Source organism: Dasypus novemcinctus, chromosome 8, assembly GCF_030445035.2.
Source record: "Dasypus novemcinctus isolate mDasNov1 chromosome 8, mDasNov1.1.hap2, whole genome shotgun sequence".
In the NCBI taxonomy this organism is placed as follows: Eukaryota; Metazoa; Chordata; class Mammalia; order Cingulata; family Dasypodidae; genus Dasypus; species Dasypus novemcinctus.
In genome coordinates this window covers 12,577,196-12,599,235 of record NC_080680.1, presented here as the reverse complement: position 1 = coordinate 12,599,235, position 22,040 = coordinate 12,577,196, and the positions used below count along the sequence as shown (strand labels likewise).

At 40.3% G+C, this 22,040-nt stretch overlaps 1 pseudogene; it reads right to left on the bottom strand.

Annotated features, from left to right (window-relative positions):
* Positions 1–6,969: 6,969 nt before the first annotated feature.
* LOC131279564 (gamma-adducin pseudogene) lies at positions 6,970–11,506 on the bottom strand (annotated as a pseudogene).
* Positions 11,507–22,040: the final 10,534 nt, after the last annotated feature.

Genomic DNA, 22,040 nt, shown 5'->3' with positions numbered 1-22,040 from the left:
GAAATAAAAGAGAAGATGCAAATACACAAAGTAGGAAATGAGGAAGGAGATATCACTATTGGCCCCACAGAAATAAAGAGTATCATAAGAGGATACTTTGAAAAATTATATGCCAATGATATGGAGAATTTAGAGGAAATGGACAATTTCCTAGAAACATACAAGCAGCCTACATTGATGAAAGAAAAAATCGATGAACTCAGCAGACCAATCACAAGCAATGAGATAGCATCAGTTATCAAAAACCTCCCACTAAGAAGAGACCAGGACTAGAAGGCTGCATTGGTGAATTCTACCAAACATTCTGGAAAGAACTAACACCAATCCTGCTTAAACTTCCAAAAAAAATAGAAGTGAAAGGAACATTGCCTAACTTATTCTGTGATGCCAAGATCACCCTAATACCAAAGCCAATCAAAGATGTCACAAGAAAGGAAAACTACAGACCAATCTCTCTAATGAAACTAGATGGCAAAATCCTTAGCGAAATAAACACTTATCATATTCAACAACATATCAAATGAATTATACACCATGACCAGGTGAGCTTCATGCCTGATATGCAAGGATGGTTCAACATAAGGAAATCAATCTATGTTTTACACCTTATAAACAGATGGAAAGGAAAAAATCACATGATCATCTCTATAGATGCAGAAAAAGCATTCAACAAGATACAACACTCTTTCCTGATAAAAAACACTACAATAGATACAAATAGAAAGGAACTACCACAACATGATAAAGGGTATCTATGAAAAACCCACTAACTAACATCATATACAATGGTGAAATTCTAAAAGCATTCCCTCTAAGATCAGGAACAAGACAAGGATGCCCACTATCACAGTTCCTATTTAACATTGTGTTTGAAGTACTTGCTCAAGGACTTAGGCAAGAAAAAGCTATAAAAGGCATACAAATTGGAAAGAAAGAAGTAAAAATTTCACTATTTGCAGATGACATGATCCTATACATAGAATACCCTGAGAAATCTACAACAAAGCTTCTAGAGCTTATAACTAAGTTCAGTAAAGTTGCAGGTAATAAGATCAATGTGCAAAAATCAGTAGCATTTCTGTACACCAATAATGAGCAATCTGAGGAGGAAATCAAGAAACAAATACCATTTACAATAGCAACTAAAAGAATCAAACACCTAGGAATAAATTTAACTAAAGATGTAAATGACTTTTATGCAGGAAATGACACAACACCATTAAGGAAATCAAGAAGTATTAAATAAATGGAAGAATATTTCCTGTTCATGCATAGGAAGACTAAACATCATTAAGATGTCTATCCTACCCAAACTAATCTACAGATTTACAGCAATCCCAATAAAAATAAGCACAGCATTTTTTGCTGAATTGGAAAAACTACAAAATTTATTTTGAAGTGCAAGAGGCCCTGAATAACCATTGCATATTGAAGAAGAAAAATGAAATCTGAGGAATCACACTACCTGGCTTTAAAACATATTACAAAGCTACAATGGTCAAAACTGCATGGTATTGGCACAAAGACACACTGACCACTGTAGCTGAATTGAGAGTTCTAATATAGATCCTCACATATACAGTCATCTGATATTCAACAAGGCCACCAAGACCACTCAACTGGGAGAGAATGGCCTCTTCTACAAATGGTACTTGGAGAACTGGGTTTCCATATTCAAAAGAATGAGAGTGGAACACCATCTCACATCTTATAGAAAAAAATCAAGTCTAGATCGATCAAAGTTCTAAATATAAGAGCCATGACCATAAAGACCTTGGAAGATAATGTAGGGAAGCATTTAAAGGACCTCGTATTAGGAAATGGTTTTATCAACTTCACACCCAAAGCACAAGCAAGGAAAGAAAAAATAGAAAAAAATTAAAAATGTTTGCACCTCCAAGGAGTTTGTCAGGAAAGTGAAAAGGCAACCTACCCAATGGGAGAAAAAATTCAGTAACCATATATCTGATAGGAGCCTAATATCCAGCATATATAAAGAAATCCTACACCTTGAAATGAAAAGACAAAAAAACAAAACAAAATAAAACAAAAACATTTCACAAATGGGCAAGTGATTGAATAGATACTTCTCCAAAGAAGAAATACAAATGACTAAAAAGCCCATGAAAAGATGCTCAGAATCACTAGCTATTAGGGAAATGAATATCAAAACTACAATGAGATATCATCTTACACCCATTAGACTAGGAACCATCAGAAAAACAGAAGACTACAAGTATTGGGGTGGATGTGGAGGAACAGGAACCCTCATCCATTACTGGTGGGAATGTAGAATGGTGCAGCCATTTGGAGGACAGTTTGACAGTTCCTCAAAAAACTTAACTATAGATCTGCTGTATGACACAGCAATTCCACTATTGGATATATACCCAGAAGAATTGAAAGCAAGGACACATCAGACACGTACACACTGATGTTCATAGTGGCATTATTCACTATTGCCAAAAGTTGAAATCAACCCAAATGCCCATCGACAGATAAATGGATAAAAGCAATGTGGCACATACATAGATTGGATTATTACTCACCTGTAAGAAAGAATACAGCACAAACACATGGGATAACATGGATAAATCCTGAGGACCTTATGTTGAGTGAAGCAAGTCAGGCTTTGAAGGACAAATATTACATGATCTCACTGATATAAATTAAGCAAATTGAGCAGACTCAAAGAGCAAGAGCCTGGAAGATAGGTTTACAGGAAACAGAAAGGGAGAAGAAGGGTGTAAGCCAATGCCCATGTGGGTGAAATCTATGATAAGGTGGAAATGTGTAGTTGTACAGTGAAGGGAAATGGCAGAGGTGTAGTGATACTATGGGTAGGGTGGTGTAGACCTGATGGGGAAGGGTGGGGAGGGAGGGTTAGATGGTCCTTGGAACTGGGGGGGGGGATGGTTGGGGAAGGTAGCAGGTGAACACTGGGGACTGGTGGGTACATGATTAAAAGACAATGTTGGAGAAAGTGGCCATGGTAGTGGCTGAGGGCAGGGAGAGGGAAGAAGAGATGAGGTACAGGGGCATTTTTGGGACCTGGAATTGTCCAAAATGATATTGCAGGGACAGATGCTGGACATTATCTATCATGCCATAACCCAATACCTACTGTATTGGGGGAGAGTGTAAACTATAATGTAAAGTATAATCCATGCGGTGCAGCAAGGCTCCAAAATGTATTCACTAAGTGCAATGAATGTGCCACAATGATGTGTCGGGGTGTGGGGTGTGGGGTATGTGGGAACCTCTTATATACATATATATATTTTTAAGATTTTTTATTTCTTTCTCTCCCCTTCCCCCCACCCCAGTTGTCTGCTCTCTGTGTCCATTTGCTGTGTCTTCTTCTGTGACTGCTTCTATCCTTATCAGTGGCACTGGGAATCTGTGTTTCTTTTTGTTGTGTCATCTTGTTGTGACAGCTCTCCATGTGTGTGACTCCTTTATTGGGCAGGCTGCACTTTCTTTTGCACTGGGCGGCTCTCCTTATGGAGCCTACTACCTGCGTGTGGGGCTCCCCTACACGGGGTCACCCCTGCGTGGCAGGGCACTCCTTGTGTGCAGCAGCACTGTGCATGGGCCAGCTCCACACGGGTCAAGGAGGCCCGGGGTTTGAACCACCGTCCTCCCATGTGGTAGGCGGATGCCCTATCCATTGGGCCATGTCCGCTTCCCTCTTACATTTTTTAATGTAACATTTTTTGTGATCTATGTACCTTAAAAAAAGACATTTTAATTTAAAAAAAGTACAATGTTGGGAATACTCTTTTGTCAATATGACAAGGAAGGTTTACTGATTTAGTGTGTTGGATGGAGGGGCATTTGGGCAAAGGCATAATTGGGACAGGCTTTCAGGGAGTGCTCAAGAGATCTTTTTGTCATAGTGTGTTGTATCAATGGGTAAAGATCCTCATAATGAACAAGATGGTCTTGGGTTCCCATCCTGGCGAGGCCTGCTATGTTCCCATCAGATGGGCGGGAGTCTCTTGAGAGCACGGGCAGAGCCTTACAGGGGAGGACAGACCAGTGTTTTTGCAAGTAATTATGAATCTTGTCCTTCAAGGAGTGAAGCCTGGTGGTCACCATGGGCACCAAGGGGAGGGGCAGGGAGGAGTAGAATAGAACAGGGGCATTTTGGGGGCAACGGAAGTGTTCTACGTCATCTTGCAGTGATGGATACAGGCCATGCGTAATTTCATCAAAAGTTTATAAAATGTATGGTCCAAAATGTAAACCATAATGTAAACCATTGACCACACTAGTAGCTATATTTCAGTATTTGTACATCAGAGTAAAAAACATATCATCCACATGTAGAAAGGTTATTAATATGGGAAGGGGAAAAGGGGGAGGCTGTTGGTTATATGGGAATATCCTGTATTCTGTATGTGACTTTACTGTGACCTAAAACTTCTTTGAAGACAAAATGAAAAAAAAGTAAGACACTGGGGGAATAAATGGAATAAAATAATGTCACTGTACATACAGGACAGTAGATATTACAGTGATAGAAGGCAAAAAGTCCAAAACTTAAAAAACAACAACATTTTCCAGTATTTTTTAATATCTGAATTTTTGAGTTTTAACTTCAGTTTTTCTAAATTATTATTTATTTTATTTCTTATGTTTAAACCTATCATTATTATTTCATTTTCCTGTTAATTGTACTTGATGATATCCTTGGCTTCATTAAAAAAAAAACTTTTTAAAATTAAAGCTAATAGACCACAAAAAACAGTACATTAAAAAACATGGGGGAAGCGGACTTGGCCCAGTGGTTAGGGCATCTGTCTACCACATGGGAGGTTCATGGTTCAAACCCAGGGCCTCCTTGACCCGTGTGCAGCTGGCCCATGCACAGTGCTGATGCACGCAAGGAGTGCGGTGCCATGCAGTAGAGTCCCCACATAGGGGAGCCCCATGCACAAGGAGTGCGCCCCATAAGGAGAGCTGCCCAGCACAAAAGAAATTGTAGCATGCCCAGGAATGGTTCTGCACACATGCAGAGCTGACACAATGAGATGATGCAACAAAAGAGACACAGATTCCCATGCTGCTGACAACAAAAGAAGCGGACAAAGAAGAAGATGTGGCAAATAGACACAGAGAAGACAACTGGGGTGGAGGGGAAGGGGAGAGAAATAAATAAATAAATAAATCTTTTTAAAAAAAAGGAAGGTAATGAGAGGCAACCCGCTCTTGATGCCAAAATCTTCTCTTGAGGTGAAGAAGATCCTATTGAAGCAATGAAGTATGAAAATCAGCTTCAACTGGTGCAGAAAAAGCCCCTTGCTGTCCTCACTTCAACTTGCCTGATTAACATAGTGAAATTTCCATCCAGGGGTGGAGTTATCCACCCCTTTTTGTACATTAAATATATATGCAAACAAGATTTCCTAAACATAGTAATCATACAACTATATAACTAGCTGTGTATGTTCATCCATATGCATAAAAGTTCATCCATATGCATAAGTGAAACAAATGCTAAGTAGGAACTTAGGTATTTAAGCAAGAATGAACCTGTAGCATGGGAGTTAGGTCTGTGTTGCTTTAGACCTTGGCTCCTGTCTGCAGACATAATAAATATAAGTTCTACCCAACTCTTGGGTTAAAGTTCTTATTTCCTCTACATCTCTTGTTATCTCCAAAGGCCTGGCTTTGAGGGCTAACACTGTCTTCTCAATATCCATTATCTCTTTATCTATTATGTTTCTTCTTGGAATTGATTCAGGAGCTTTGTGTGAACATCATTGCTTAGTTATCTTTTTTTTTTTAAGATTTATTTTTTAAATTTATTTCTCTTTCCTCTCCCCCCACCCCCAGTTGTCCGCTCTGTGTCCATTCGGTGCGTGTTCTTCTGTGACCACTCTATCCTTATCAGCAGCACCAGGAATCTGTGTTTCTTTTTGGTCTTTCATCTTGTTGTGTCAGCTCTCCGTGTGTGCAGTGCCATTCTTGGGCAGGCTGCGCTTTCTTTCACATTGGGCAGCTTGCCTTACGGGGCGCATTCCTTGTGCGTGGGGCTCCCCTACGCGGGGGATACCCCTGCATGGCAGGGCACTCCTTGCGCTCATCAGCATTGTGCATGGGACCACTCCACACAGGGCAAGGAAGCACGGGGCTTGAACCGTGGACCTCCCATGTGGATGGATGCCCTATCCATCGAACCAAGTCCGCTTCTCGCTTAATTGTCTTAAATCCTGTGTCTCATGATTCTTGGATTGTACCTTTGGCTATGCCATATCTTCCTGTTTCTTAGTATGCCTTGTAAATTTTTGCTCATATATAGGCACCTCATTATGCTGGTGATTTTACAATATAGTTCTCTCAGTTGCTTGGTGGTTTTGTTTTACACTCTTTGATTTTTGGTTCAATTGTTCCTCAAACTTTAAGATTGTCCTGTTGAAGTTATCAAAAGAGATCCAGGGACCCAGCAATAGGGCACTGATGAGACCTATGGGGTCTGGGAAGGAACTAGACAACCCTTGACTTCACGCCCCTTTGCCAGCAGATGACACTATTTGGGAAACCATTTCACAGAGAAGAATCCTTCAGTCTCCACCACACTGGATTTTCTGAGTCAGTGATTCTAAGCTGGGCTCTGCTATTTAATCTCATGAAGACAAATATCCTCAGCCCTCCACCACACCCTCCCACTTCTCAGGGATGAATATGACTTTGCCCTCCTCTGGTGGCTCTCAGTCGCATGTTTTGCCAAGGCCTTTTCCCTTGAGAATGAAGTACACGGTGGCATTCCCAGTTGCCGGACCAGTAACTTTTAGTTTTCATTTGGCCTCTTCACCTCACTGTCTCCATTCTCTCCTAAACGTTACATATGTCACTCTCCTGGTGTGCAGATCCCCAAAGCAGCTCCATTGGACAATTATTACCCCTCTCTGTTTTGTAAGAGAGCATCACCCTGCCTGACTTACTCTGAGGCCATCTTCAAACTTAATTTTGCCAAAATTCCATTTTTTTATGGACACTTTTATTTACACCTCCTCCTCTAAAACCTGTAACTGTGTAACTGAATGCTTTATGCTTCTGAAGATCCAGTAAAAGTAGATTGTCTACTCCACCTTCCTCTGCTAATGCCCACACCTGCATTTCATAGGCATCTGTGCATTAAGTATATAGTGAAAAACCTCCTCAACTGTTTCTCTAAGAGCTACCACACCATAATTCTTGAGAACCAGCACTTTGCAACTTGGCTCCAGAACTTTCTGTAGTTGAGTTCTCTCCTCTGGTTCATCTAGTAACCCTTGAAATTTGTAATAGGTGAGTTCTTCCAGGATCAAGGACTTTGAGAAATGGATTGAAGACACATGTCATGGAGAACACAGCTCCTGTTGCAGGGGTATGGATGTATGTCACACATTTAACATCAGGACTAGTTGAATAGTTTGCAGCACACGGACTCAATTCTGTATTTATGGTCAGCTTTCAAATGACTACTTTGCTGGTCAACCTATATCTCTTATTATATTACTTTCCCAAGTTAGAGGCTGTGGCTTCAGAAAAAGATAAGCATTTAGGAATTATTACAATGAAGTCCTGCTCCTCATTCTTTCTGAGATATGTTTTTCCAGGTGTGCCCATCCAAAAAGGTGAACAAATCCTTATAGGCAGGCAGGTTTACAATGCATAAGTTTTTCTCCCTTCACATATTAGGATTTGTCTTCACCAGGAAGGTAGTGAATAGGTTTGGCCATGACAGGACAGAGGAGAGATGAAGTAAAGCCTAGAAAGGGCTGGCTGTGATGCCGTCTGCAATCTGTTGTAATGCTCATAATCCAGTTGGGCTGTGGCCTTTCTCCATCTGTTCTATTTCTGTTTAATTTTTTTTTGAAGCAAAAATGATATACTTTATTGAGTAAAACATAAATATGAATGATGCTGAATTCTCATCAAACAAAATGGAAAAAAGGAGACAATGGAATGATAATTTTAAAGGGCTGAAGTGTTAAAACAAACAAACAAAAAAACAACAGTCATTAAAGGCATTTCTTTCTCAAATAATTAAAAACAGAGATTGCCAGATTGGAATAAAGCTTTTTGTAAGGCAATCACTTTAAATAGAAGGTCACAGACAGGATCAAGCCAAAAGAATGGAAAAATACACATCATATAAACCCTATATATAATTAAGGAGTTGTGGCTATATTAATAATATTTTTAAAAGTAGATTTTAAAACAAAAAGTGTATTTCAGAGATAAAAAAGTATCATTTAGATATGATAAAAGACACAATTCAATAAAAGACACAAAAATCCTTAATGTAAATATAATAACATTCTGAAAAATACAAAAATTGACTTAAGTAAAGGGAGAAATAGACAATCATAGATAATGATTTTAACCTCATAAGAGAACAAATAAGTTAAAATAATTAAGAATATGAAATGTCACTTCTCTCTTTTTTTTTAGATTTTTTTTATTGACTTTGTAATAATATTACATTAAAAATATATATGTGAGGTCCCATTCAACCCCACCCCCCCACCCCCCCTCTCCCCCCCCCCCAACAACACTCGTTCCCATCATCATGACACATCCATTGGATTTGGTAAGTACATCTTTGGGCACCTCTGCACCTCATAGACAATGGTTCACATCATGGCCCATACTCTCCTCCATTCCATCCAGTGGGCCCTGTGAGGATTTACAATGTCTGGTGATTACCTCTGAAGCACCATCCAGGGCAGCTCCATGTCCCAAAGATGCCTCCACCTCTCATCTCTTCCTGCCTTTCCCCATACCCATCGTCCACCATGTCCACTTTTCCCAATCCAATGCCACCTCTTCTATGTGGACATTGGATTGGTTGTGTCCATTGCACCTCTATGTCAAGAGGAGGCTCAGATTCCACATGGATGCTGGATGCAATCCTCCCATTTTCAGTTGTAATCACTCTAGGCTCCATGGTGTGGTGGTTGTCCTTCTTCAACTCCATCTTAGCTGAGTGTGGTAAGTCCAATAGATCAGATTGTAGGTGCTGGAGTCTGTTGAGGCTCAGGACCTGGCTATCACATTGTCAGTCCAGAGATTCAAATCCCCTAAATATATCTTAAACCCCAACATTAACTGCACCTCCAGCACATTAGCATGAAAGTCTTATGAAGGGAGATCCCATCTGAGTCCAGATTCATCACACATAAACACCATTTCCAAAGAGGGGCCATCTGCCCTGGTAGTTAACCCCATCGGCCATGACCATAACTCCCATGGGTCTCTTTAGCCCTCAAAGGAACCAATATCTGGGGGTTGTATCTGCTTTATCTGTCTCTCTGACTCTGCTCAGTTGTGCATGAGGGCAATCCTTCTGCCAGCCTCCAGACTCTTTTTTAGAAACTCGTAGCCATATAAACTCATTTCTCCTTCAATTTCCCCCTTACTTTAGGTCAAACAGCATTTTAAAGTCATGGTATTTTATGTAGACGTGGCTATTCTGCTGATCCACATTGAACCTTCCGTATAAGGTCATTTTCCAGTTGCATCATCAGTTGGTAATTGATAGTGGTCCCTCGTTGCCAGAGAGGCTCATCCCCGGGTGTCATGTCCCACGCTGGGGGGAAGGCATTGCATTTACATGCTGAGTTTGGCTTCGAGACTGGCCGCATTTGAGTAACATGAAGGCTGACAGGAGGAAATTCCCAGGCACAATGTTGCTCTAGGCCTTGTTCTTATTTTAGGTTTATCAGCTCACAAGCATAGTCATTAGCATCAGGGGCTCACTGTTGAACCCTCACTCCCTCCTGGTCCCCGCCACTGTACCTGGGAGACTGTTTCTTTTTAATTTTTTATTTAATTTTTAATTTTATTTTTTGAATAATAAATCGTGTTTTTTTTAAGAGGTACAGAAACCACAAAAAAAAGTTACATTAAAAAATATAAGAGTTTCCCACATACCCCACTTCCCACTACCCCACTCCTACCACATCAAAAACCTCTTTCATCACTGTGGCCCATTCATTACATTTGGTGAATTCATTTTGGATCATTGCTGCACTGCATGGATTATAGTTTACATTGTAGTTTACATTCTCCCCCTGTACGTTCAATGGGTTATGGCAGGATATATAATATCAAGCATCTGTCCCTGCAATAAAATGCCACCATATATCACCTCTACTTCCCTCTCCATACCCTCAGCAACTACCTTGGCCACTTTCTCCAGATAATTGCTACAGTTTCTTCCCTTACTAGTCACAATAGTTCTATAGTAGCATACCAGTAAGTTCACTCTAATCCATATTTTATTCCTCCATCCTGTGGACTCTTGGTTGGTGATGTCCTCTCCACCTCTATATCAAGAGGGGGCTTAGATCCCACATGGTTGTTGGATGTGATTCTCCTGCTTGGAGTGGTAGGCACACTCGGTTCCCTCGTGTGGTGGTTGACCATCTTCACCTCCTGTTAGCTGACCTGTGTATGTCCAACAAACTGGAGAGTAGGTGCTGCAACTCTGCTGAGGCTCAGGGCCCAACTGGCACTTGGCCAGTTTAGAGATTGAACTCTCTTGGGTATACACCAAACCCAGAACCAACCACAGGTTCAGTAAAAGTGATAGAAGAGGCATGTGTAGAAAGCTCACATCTGAGTCCAACACCATCACACTCAGGAACACAAACTACCAGGTAGGGCCCACTAACAAGGCAATGAACTTTAGAGCCAGCCACCATGATCATAGAACCTGTGTGTCCCCATAGCCCTCAGGAGCACCAGTACCTGGAGTTGGGATCCTGCTGGGGTGTTGCGATCCTGCTGGAGCATGCATAAGCACAACCCCTGTGATGACCTCCTGACTCTTTTTTGAAGACTCTTAACCATATAAGCTCATTTATCTTTACCATTTCCCCCTTTTATTCAAGGTCCCTTTCTAGTTGCATCACCAACTAGTGATTGGTAGTAATCCCTCAGTGCCAGGGAGGCTCATCCCCAGGAGTCATGTCCCTTGCTGAGGGGAAGGTAATGCATTTACATACGGAGTTTGGCTTAGATAGTGGCCACATTTGAGTAAACGGAGGCTCTCAGGAGGTAACTCTTAGGTACCCTGCAGCTCTAGGCCTAGTTGAAATTTCAGGCACACAGGTTCATAAGCATAGTCATCAGTATCATGTGCTCCTCATTGGACCACCCTTCTTCATATTCTTTGTTGTTGCATTTGGGAGATTGATGCTGTTTCATTGGGAATGTGACAGGGTTCCCCTGGCTAGGAACTCAGCACTCCTTCAGTTGTCATTTGTAACTGTAAGTACTAAGAAATTATGACAATTCAGGTCTTCCCCAAAGGTAGAACTCTGCAGTATCTGAGTAACTCCTTTCCTCTGCTCCATCATATTGAAATCCCATCGTAGATCAGGACACATATTCCTCTCCCTGATATATTCTCAGTCATTTTCATTAATGTGGTCAAACACTTCTCATTGTGAGTCACCTTGGGAGGGGGAGGAGGAGTGATCACACCTTGACTGCCATCTGAACTCATACTTTAATTCTGTCATTTCTCCTGGTTATCTAAGTCCATGGGAACAGCCAATTGGAAGCCCCCTCAGCCCCACATGCTGCTGTCCTCCCCACTACTGCACATTCCCTTGTTAAGGTACCACAGCCAACCCTAGCCAAGGTGCCTCCTGTTCCTGCTGGAAGGAGGCGGAAACTAAATTTTCTAATGTTAGTTTAATCTTAGATTCCTGGCATACACCTAACTTGGTCTTGGTCTATAGTAATATTTTTAGATTAATGAATTCTATTTCCTAATAAAATTATAGTTGGAATTTCTTCTTAAGTGTGTTTGGGAGAGATTGGCCTACAATCCATTTGCTTCATTATCCATTTCAGGTCACCTATTCCATTTGTGCAAAAAAGGCTTCTAGAATTTTGATAGAGATTGCACTGGATTCATACGTTGTTTTAGGTGGTGTCAACAACTTAACAATATTAAGTCTTCCAATCAATGAACATGGGAAGTTTTTCCAATTATGTAGTTCTTCTTTAATATCTTCCAGCAATGTTTTATAGTTTTCAGGGTTCATGTCATTCAATTCAGTTAAATTTATCATATGTATTTTATGGTTTTATTTGCTATTGTAAATGAACTGATTTCTTGATTTCCAACTTATGTTGTTCATTGCTGGTATATAGAAACCCAATGATGTCTAAATGCTTATCTTTTATTGCTGAACTTGTTTACAAGTTGTCAGAACTTTCTAGTGGATTCTTTGGGATTTTTCTATAAACAAAATTATGCCACCTGTGAATAGGGTCAACTTTATTTCTTCCTTTTTAATTAGCATATCTTTTATTTCCTTTTTTTTTTTTTCCAAGATTGCTTTGGCTAAAACTTCCAGTAAAATATTGAATAGCACTGGTGAAAGTGGGCATCTTTGACTTGGTTTTAAATTAGGGAGAAAGCATTCAGTCTTTGCTAATATTTTGAACTCTCCATCATTTCTGAATGCCAGCTTTGCTGGATAGGGAATTCTTGCCTGAAATGTTTTTCTTTTAGCACCTTGACTATGTCATACTGTTGCCTTCTTGCCTCCATGGTTTCAGGTGAAAAATCAGCACTTAATCTTATTGAGCTTCTCTTTTTCATGATGGTTCTCTTTTCTCTTGCTGCTTTGAGTATTCTCTCTTTGTCTTGAGCATTCGACAATTTGACAAGTATACGTGTTGGAGTAGACCTGTTAGAACTGATACTGTTTGAGGTGCACTGTGCTTCTTGGACATGCATGCCCATCTCCCCCAGTAGGGTTGGGAAGTTTTCAGCCATTATTTCCTCCAACACTACTTCTGTCCCATTTCCCTTGTCTTCTCCCTCTGGGATGCCTATAATGTGTATGTTTGTGTGTATCATGTTGTCATTCAAATTCTTAAGTCCCTGCTGAATTTTTTATATCTTTTTATCTATCTGTTCTACTATCTGTTTGATTTCAGATGTACTGTCTTCCACATTACTGATTCTTTCCTCTGCCTGTTCAAATCTTTTATTATGTGCTTCCAGTATATTTTTTATTTCTTGGATTGTGCCATTCATCACCATCATATCCATTATCTTTTTATGTATGTTTACAATTTTTTTCAGTATGCTCTTCCAGTATCTTTTCAATATTCTTAATCACTTCCTTCACTTCATTAAGTTGATCCATGATATTTTTGTGGACATCTCTGATTAGTTGTTCCATGTTCTGCATCTCCCTGGTTTTTAGTTTGTTTGTTGGACTGTGCCATGTCTTCCTGTTTCTTAGTATGGGTTGGAAATTTTTTTTTGGAATCTACGCATCTGTTTATCTTGATGGATTTATTCATTTGATCGGCATCTCTCTCTATTCTTTGATTTTATTTTGCTTTTGTTTTTTTTGTGTGTGGTAAGGTTTTACTTTGACCTTCATTGCTCTTATTCTCTTTTGTTGTTGTTGTCTATGTTTCCGTGAAAGAAAAGCAATTAGGACCAGAGAAAGGGAAAGAAAAAGAATAATTGCAATAATAATAGAAGAAGGCAGGAGAGGAATAGTACAAGATGTAGGAAATTGATAAATTAACACAAATAAGAAGCACAGACAAATAAGATTAGAAACAATGAAAGAAGAAACAAAATAGAGAAAACTATACCGAATGAAGTAAAAGGCTGAAGGGTGCGAAGAGAGGACAAGAAAAGAGAAAATAGAGAAAGAAAAAAGTAAAAAAGAAAGTAAATAGAGAAAAAATGAAAGAGAAAAAGAAACAACAAAAATTGTAGACCAAATAAAAGGTGGAATGAAAGAACAACAATAGAAAACAGAAAATATAAAGATGAAGGAGAGAAAAAAATAGTACAGGTAGAGTAAATCAGTAAACAAAATAAAAAAAGAATAAAAAAAAAGAAAAACAAGCAGAGGAAAAAAGAAAGGGGAAACACAACAAACAAGAAACAGGACAGCAGTGAATCATTTTTAAAAAGGAGACAGAAGGAACAAATTTAAAAACGAACAAACAAAAATAAACATGGAAAAACATCTTTCTCTCAGACCCTTAAGCATCTTTTCAGGCTGCTGATGTTCATCAATCACTTCCCTGTAGCCTGCCCTAGGCAAGTTTTGAACCAGTTTTAGTCAATAAAATTAGGGAAATTTTTAAAAAGGAACTTTTTTTTTTTTATATGTAAGAGATCCGAGAAAAGCTAATACAAAGAGAATGTCTGTATTTTTTCCTGTCATCAAGTTTCAGCCAGATGCCTGAATTCTCAAAGAAGAGGCAGGAATTGCACCAGGGACCTCACACGCGCTAGGCAGAATTCTTGCACTGAGCTCTTCTGCCTCCCTAGGTTGCTTAGCCTGTGGGAAGGCATCCACCCCTTTCCCTCAGGCAGGTTAGATTCCCTGCAGATTCCCTGCAGATTCCCTGCAGGTCGCTGGAGCCCTCTGATCAGCCGCCTGTCTCTGCCTCTTCTCTGATGCAATTCCTCTCTACACATTTGACTGGATGTGGCAGCTTCTCTGAGGAGATCCCCCTCCCCTCTCCCAGTTGAGTCAGGGTACCTTCCAAGATTCAAGAGGGGCCCAGCTGACTAAATTCTCGGGAAAGAAATCGCTCTCCTCGCTTCCAGACCCTCTTCCTCATGGGTGAGCTGCCCTCACACTCCTCTTTGGAGCTAGGAGCCCGCGGCTCCACTAGGCACTTGGTCCTGAGGGCAGGGTACGTGGGCCGCTCCCAGCCACCGAGGCAAGCGACCCCCGATTTCCCCTGCCTTCCTTACCTGTGCAGCGCCCTCCAGAGGGCTCAGAGCACCTTCCCCTTCTGTATATATCCAAAGGCGCTGGCAGGGGGAAGAGGACTGCTCTGCCCTAAGGTTGATATAATCCGCCAGGAGTTTTACTCTTGCTTAATATCCAGGCAGCCGGGAGGCCTAATAACTCACGATTACTTGTTTTGGCTTGTCCATCTCTCTGGCCCTCACTCTCCTGCGAGTTTAAAGCAGTGTCCTGCTTTGCTGTTCCCCAAAGCAGGCTTCAAGGCAGCCCTGGCTCTTTCTCCACTGTTTTAGTGAGAGCTGAGCCTTATCGCCTTATCCCATCCGCCATGTTCCCTGTAAATGTGCGCTCAGTCTTTACTATTGAGTATGTCTTATTCCAGAGGTTTCATATCTGCCCTTTATGATTCTGAGGATGTTTCCTTCTATTTCTAGTTTTCTGTGTGTTTCATTCCAGAACGGTTGCTGGAGTTTGTCAAGTGCCTTTTTTGTGTCATTTCAGGTGATCTTCCATTCTATTCATGTGGTAGTTACATTAATTAATATTCCTATGTAGAAACGCCTTTGAATTACTGGGATAAATCCCACTTGGTTGTAGTGTATAATCTTTTAATGTGCTTTTGGATTTGGTTTACTAGTATTTTGCTTAGGATTTTTACATTTATATTCTTTTTTTTTTTTTTTTAATTTTTTTATTTTTTATTGAATTTGTAATAATATTACATTAAAAATATATATGTGAGGTCCCATTCAACCCCACCCCCCCACCCCCCCTCTCCCCCCCCCCAACAACACTCGTTCCCATCATCATGACACATCCATTGGATTTGGTAAGTACATCTTTGGGCACCTCTGCACCTCATATACATTGGTTCACATCATGGCCCATACTCTCCTCTATTCCATCATGTAGGCCCTGTGAGGATTTACAATGTCCGGTGATTACCTCTGAAGCACCATCCAGGGCAGCTCCATGTCCCTAAGACGCCTCCACCTCTCATCTCTTCCTGCCTTTCCCCATACCCTTTGTCCATTATGTCCACTTTTCCCAATCCAATGCCACCTCTTCTATGTGGACACTGGATTGGTTGTGTCCATTGCACCTTTATGTCAAGAGGAGGCTCAGATTCCACCTGGATGCTGGATGCAATCCTCCCATTTTCAGTTGTAATCACTCTAGGCTCCATGGTGTGGTGGTTGTCCTTCTTCACCTCCATCTTAGCTGAGTGTGGTAAGTCCAATAAATCAGATTGTAGGTGCTGGAGTCTGTTGAGGCTCAGGATCTGGCTATCACATTGTCAGTCCAGAGATTCAAATCCCCTAAATATATCTTAAACCCCAACATTAACTGCACCTCCAGCACATTAGCATGAAAGTCTTATGAAGGGAGATCCCATCTGAGTCCAGATTCATCACACATAAACACCATTTCCAAAGAGGGGCCATCTGCCCTGGTAGTTAACCCCATCGGCCATGACCATAACTCCCATGGGTCTCTTTAGCCCTCAAAGGAACCAATATCTGGGGGTTGTATCTGCTTTATCTGTCTCTCTGACTCTGCTCAGTTGTGCATGAGGGCAAACCTTCTGCCAGCCTCCAGACTCTTTTTTAGAAACTCGTAGCCATATAAACTCATTTCTCCTTTCCATTTCCCCCTTACTTTAGGTCAAACAGCATTTTAAAGTCATGGTATTTTATGTAGACATGGATATTCTGCTGATCCGCATTGAACCTTCCATATAAGGTCATTTTCCAGTTGCATCATCAGTTGGTAGTTGATAGTGGTCCCTCGTTGCCAGGGAGGCTCATCCCCGGGTGTCATGTCCCACGCTGGGGGGAAGGCATTGCATTTACATGCTGAGTTTGGCTTCGAGACTGGCCACATTTGAGTAACATGAAGGCTGACAGAAGGGAATTCCCAGGCACAAAGTTGCTCTAGGCCTTGTTATTATTTTGGGTTTATCAGCTCACAAGCATAGTCATTAGTATCGGGGGCTCACTGTTGAACCCTCACTCCCTCCCGGTCCCCACCACTGTACCTGGGAGACTGTCGCTGCTCCCCTAGGGACCACGACAGAGCACCACTGGCCGGGAACCCAGTACCCCCCCTACTGTGGTTTTTAATTGTTGCCACTATGAGTATATCCAAACATTACCATGCACCCTGGACATATGTTCTGTACAGCTCCCTGTCAGTCATATATCATCTGTCATTGGTATCCCATACCAGTATCCCTCCATTGCCATTGTTGAAACACTCTGTGATCCAGAACTCCCCGAAATTTGAAGCCCAATATAATGTCATGGTCCCTTACTAGGGAATGGCATATAGCGATGAGTTTAAAGGATAGATAAAGAACTTGGATAAAGTTAGATAAAGAACTTAGATAAAGAATGTTGACTTGAAAAAATTCCACATCCTATTTCCCCCCCCCCCCCTAATTATTCAGCTTTTCTTCACAGGAGTCCTAGACCACAGCAATGTATATATATAATATACAGCACTCCCACACATCCACCAGAAAACCTTTTCCCTTCCACAGTGATACTCTTACGCCCTATTCATATCATATTTACTTAAAGTGATGTACAGAGTCTGAGACATTAGCTTTCTAACAAGGTGACATCTGTATTTACATTATGGTGCATACTTTAGGATACACAGTTCTTTACATTTTTAGTTATCCTATGTTTTACATTATGGTTTACATTATCAGTCTGTCATCTCCTATATGTTATGGTGTAATATTACATGTTTTATATCCATCCTTGTGTACTCTCAAGAAACTCCTCTCTTACCCCCCATTTACTTTGGTTCCACACATTTAACGTCCATTTTCCCTTCCACCTTAGTGCCCTCAGTGATAGCCAACCTCCGTTTCCTGAGGAGCCACTTCCAGAGATAGATGGAATAGTGTTCAGGGCCTAACTTGCTCAACTGCCCCAATGCCCTGGGAGCCACCCTTTCTCTCGAGGGATACAGTTCCCTCTATTGGATGGCATTAGTCCTCCCCAGGATGTGGGTCCACCCCCACTCTCACTACTTGGGTTTCTACCCCATGGTGTCACCCACTCTGGCAGAATGAGCATTTAGACATTCCCCAGGAGCCCGTCCTGCATCAGACCCTCCCCTCCGAGCATTCTAAACAGGTAACCCTCTTTATTATATTTTGATATGATTTTCTCGGCATTTTACTCTCCACCAACACCTGACCCTCTCCTGGTTCGTATGCTACCCCTCCCTCCCCCCACTTTTGGGCAACGTTACCCACCCGTCCCTCCCCAGCCACCCTCAAACCCGCAAAGCCCCAAGCAAAGGCAACCCCTTGCCCCCCTTTTATCTCTTCTTTATGTTCATACTTACCACCATCTCGTCTTAAATTCCACCCCTGCAGACATCGGCTCATATCCTTCCTCCACCCTCCGATTTCCTGCAAGCCTATCGTTCAGTCTCTTGCTATCTAGGGCAGCTTGTTTATTTCATATCATTGAGGTCATGTAGTATTTGTCCTTCAATGTCTGGGTTGCTTCACTCAACATAAGGTTCTCAAGATTCATCCATGTTATCACATGTGTTTGTAGTGTGTTTGTTCTTACAGCCGAGTAGTATTCCATTGTGTGTATATACCACATTTTATTGATCCACTCGTCTGTTGATGGGCATTTGGGTTGATTCCAACTTTTGGCAATAGTGAACAATGCTGCTATGAACATTGGTGTACATATATTGGTTTGTGTTCTTGTTTTCAGTTCTGCTGGGTATATTCCCAGCAGTGGTATTGCTGGGTCATATGGCAAATCTATGGCTAGTTGTTTGAGAAACCGCCATACTGTTCTCCAGAATGGTTGGATCCTTCTGCATTCCCACCAGCAGTGGATGAGTGTTCCCCTTCCTTCACATCCTCTCCAGCACTTGTATTCTTCTGTTTTTTTCATAGCTGCCAATCTTATGGGTGTAAGATGGTATCTCATTGTGGTTTTGATTTGCATTTCCCTGATAGCTAGAGATTTGGAGCATTTTTTCATGTGCTTTCTTGCCATTTGTATTTCTTCTTCGGAGAAGTGTCTGTTTAAGTCTTTTTCCCATTTTTTAAATGGATTGTTTATCTTTTTATTTTCAAGATGTAGGAGTTCTTTATATATGCAAGTTATAAGTTTCTTATCAGATATATGATTGCCAAATATTTTCTCCCACTGTGTGGGCTCCCTTTTTACTTTCTTGACAAACTCCTTTGAGGTGCAGAAGGCTTTAATTTTGAGGAAGTCCCATTTATCTATTAGTTCTTTTGCTGCTCGTGCTTTTGGTGAGATATTCATAAATCCATTACCTATTACAAGGTCCTGTAGATGTTTCCCTACACTGCTTTCTAAGGTTTTTATGGTCTTGGCTCTTATATTTAGGTCTTTGATCCATCTTGAGTTGATCTTTGTATAAGGTGTGAGATGGTAATCCTCTTTCATTCTTCTACATATGGCTATCCAGTTCTCCAGACACCATTTGTTGAATAGGCCACTCTCTCCCAGTTGAGAGGGTTTGGTGGCTTTATCGAATATTATGTGGTTGTATATGTGAGGTTCTATATCAGAGCTTTCAATTCGATTCCATTGGTCTATATGTCTCTCCTTATGCCAATACCATGCTGTTTTCACCACCGTAGCTTTATAGTATGTTTTGAAGTCAGGTAGTGTGATTCCTCCAATTTCGTTTTTCTTTTTCAGTATGTCTTTGGCTATTCGGGGTCTCTTTCCTTTCCAAATAAATTTCATAGTTAGTTTTTCTAGTTCCTTAAAGAAGGCTGCATTGATTTTTATTGGGATTGCATTGAATGTGTAGATCAATTTTGGTAGGATAGACATCTTAATAATGTTCAGTCTTCCTATCCATGAACAAGGAATAGTCTTCCATTTATTTAGGTCTTCTTTGATTTCCTTGAACAATCTTGTATAGTTCTCAGTGTATAAGTTCTTTACCTCTTTAGTTAAATTTATTCCTAAGTATTTGATTTTTTTATTTACTATTGTGAATGGTATTTGTTTCTTGATTTCCTCCTGATCTTGCTCATTATTGGTGTACAGAAATGCTACTGATTTTTGCGCATTGATCTTATAACCTGCGACTTTACTAAACTCATTTATGAGTTCTAGAATCTTCGTTGTAGATCTCTCAGGGTTTTCTATATATAGGATCATGTCATCTGCAAATAATGAAATTTTGACTTCTTCCTTTCCAATTTGAATGCCTTTTATTTCTGGTTCTTGCCTCAGTGCTCGAGCAAGTACTTCTAAGACAATGTTAAATAGGAGCGGCGACAGTGGGCATCCTTGTCTTGTTCCTGAGTTTAGAGGGAAGGAGTCTAGGATTTCTCCATTGTAAACAATATTGGCTTTAGGTTTTTCATATATACTCTTTATCATGTTCAAAAAATTTCCTTGTATTCCAATCATTTGGAGTGTTTTTATCAAGAAAGGGTGCTGTATTTTGTCAAATGCTTTTTCTGCATCAATAGATATAATCATGTGATTTTTTTCCTTCAATCTGTTTATATGGTGTATTACGTTGATTGATTTTCTTATGTTGAACCATCCTTGCATACCTGGGATGAATCCCACTTGGTCGTGGTGTATAATTCGTTTAATGTGTTGTTGAATACGATTAGCAAGTATTTTGTTAAGTATTTTTGCGTCTAGGTTCATTAGAGAAATTGGTCTGTAATTTTCCTTTCTTGTGATGTCTTTGTTTGGCTTTGGTACTAGGGTAATGTTGGCATCATAGAAGGAGTTGGGTAATGTTCTTTCTGTTTCGATGGTTTGGAATAGTTTCAGCAGGATTGGTGTCAGTTCTTTCCGGAATGTTTTATAGAATTCACCTGTGAAGCCATCTGGCCCTGGGCTCTTCTTAGTTGGGAGATTTTTAATAACTGATTCTATCTCTCTGCTTGTGATTGGTTTGTTAAGATCATCAATTTCTTCTTTTGTCAATATGGGCTGTTTATGTGTTTCTAGGAATTTGTCCATTTCCTCTAGATTGTCATTTTTGTTGGAATATAGTTTTTCAAAATATCCTCTTATGATAGTCTTTATTTCTGTGGGGTCAGTGGTGATATCGCCTTTCTCATTTCTTATTTTGTGAATTTGCATCTTCTCTCTTTTTTTCTTTGTTAGTGTTGCTAAAGGTTTGTCAATTTTGTTAATCTTCTCAAAAAACCAGCTCTTGGTCTTGTTTATCTGTTCAAGTGCTTTCTTATTTTCTATTTCATTTAGTTCTGCTCTTATCTTTGTTATTTCCTTCCTTCTTCTTCCTGTTGGGTTACTTTGTTGTTGTTTTTCTAATTCCTTCAAATGTGCAGTTAGTTCTTCAATTTTTGCTCTTTCTTCTTTTTTGATATATGAATTTATGGCTATAAACTTCCCTCTCAGTACTGCTTTTGCTGCATCCCATAAATTTTGGTATGTTGTGTTATCATTATCATTTGTTTCAAGGTAGTCATTGATTTCTTTTGAGATTTCCTCTTTGACCCACTGTTTTTCTAAGAGTGTGTTGTTTAATTTCCAAATCGTGGTGTGAAATCTGGGCTTCTTTCCCTTGCAAATCTCCAGCTTGACTCCACTGTGGTCAGAGATAATGTTTTGTATGATTTCAATCTTTCTGAATTCGTTCAGCCTTTCTTTGTGGCCTAGCATATGATCTATCTTGGAGAATGATCCATGTGCGCTTGAGAAAAATGTATATCCTGCTGTGTTTGGGTGTAGCGATCTATATATGTCTATTAGATCGAGCTCCTCTAATATACTATTCAGATGTTTTGTGTCTTTGGTGATTCTCTTTTGAGATGTTCTGTCCAGAATTGATAGTGGTGTATTAAAATCCCCCACTATAATTGTAGATGTATCTATTCTTTCACTTAGTTTTTCCAGCGTTTGCCTGACGTATTTAGAGGCACCCTTGTTAGGGGCATAGATATTTATGATTGTTCGATCTTCTTGACAGATTTTCCCTTTGACTAAAATGTAGTATCCTTCTTTGTCTCTCACAATTGTTTCACATTTAAAGTCTATTTTGTCTGATATTAATATAGCTACTCCTGCCTTTTTTTGGTTATTGTTAGCTTGTATGATTGTTTTCCAGCCTTTCACTTTCAATCTCCATGCGTCTCTGGGTCTAAGATGTGTCTCTTGTAGACAGCATATGGATGGGTCATATTTCCTTATCCAGTGTCCCAGTCTGAATCTTTTGATAGGTGAGTTTAATCCATTGACATTCAGTGTTATTACTATCAAGGAATTATTTGTG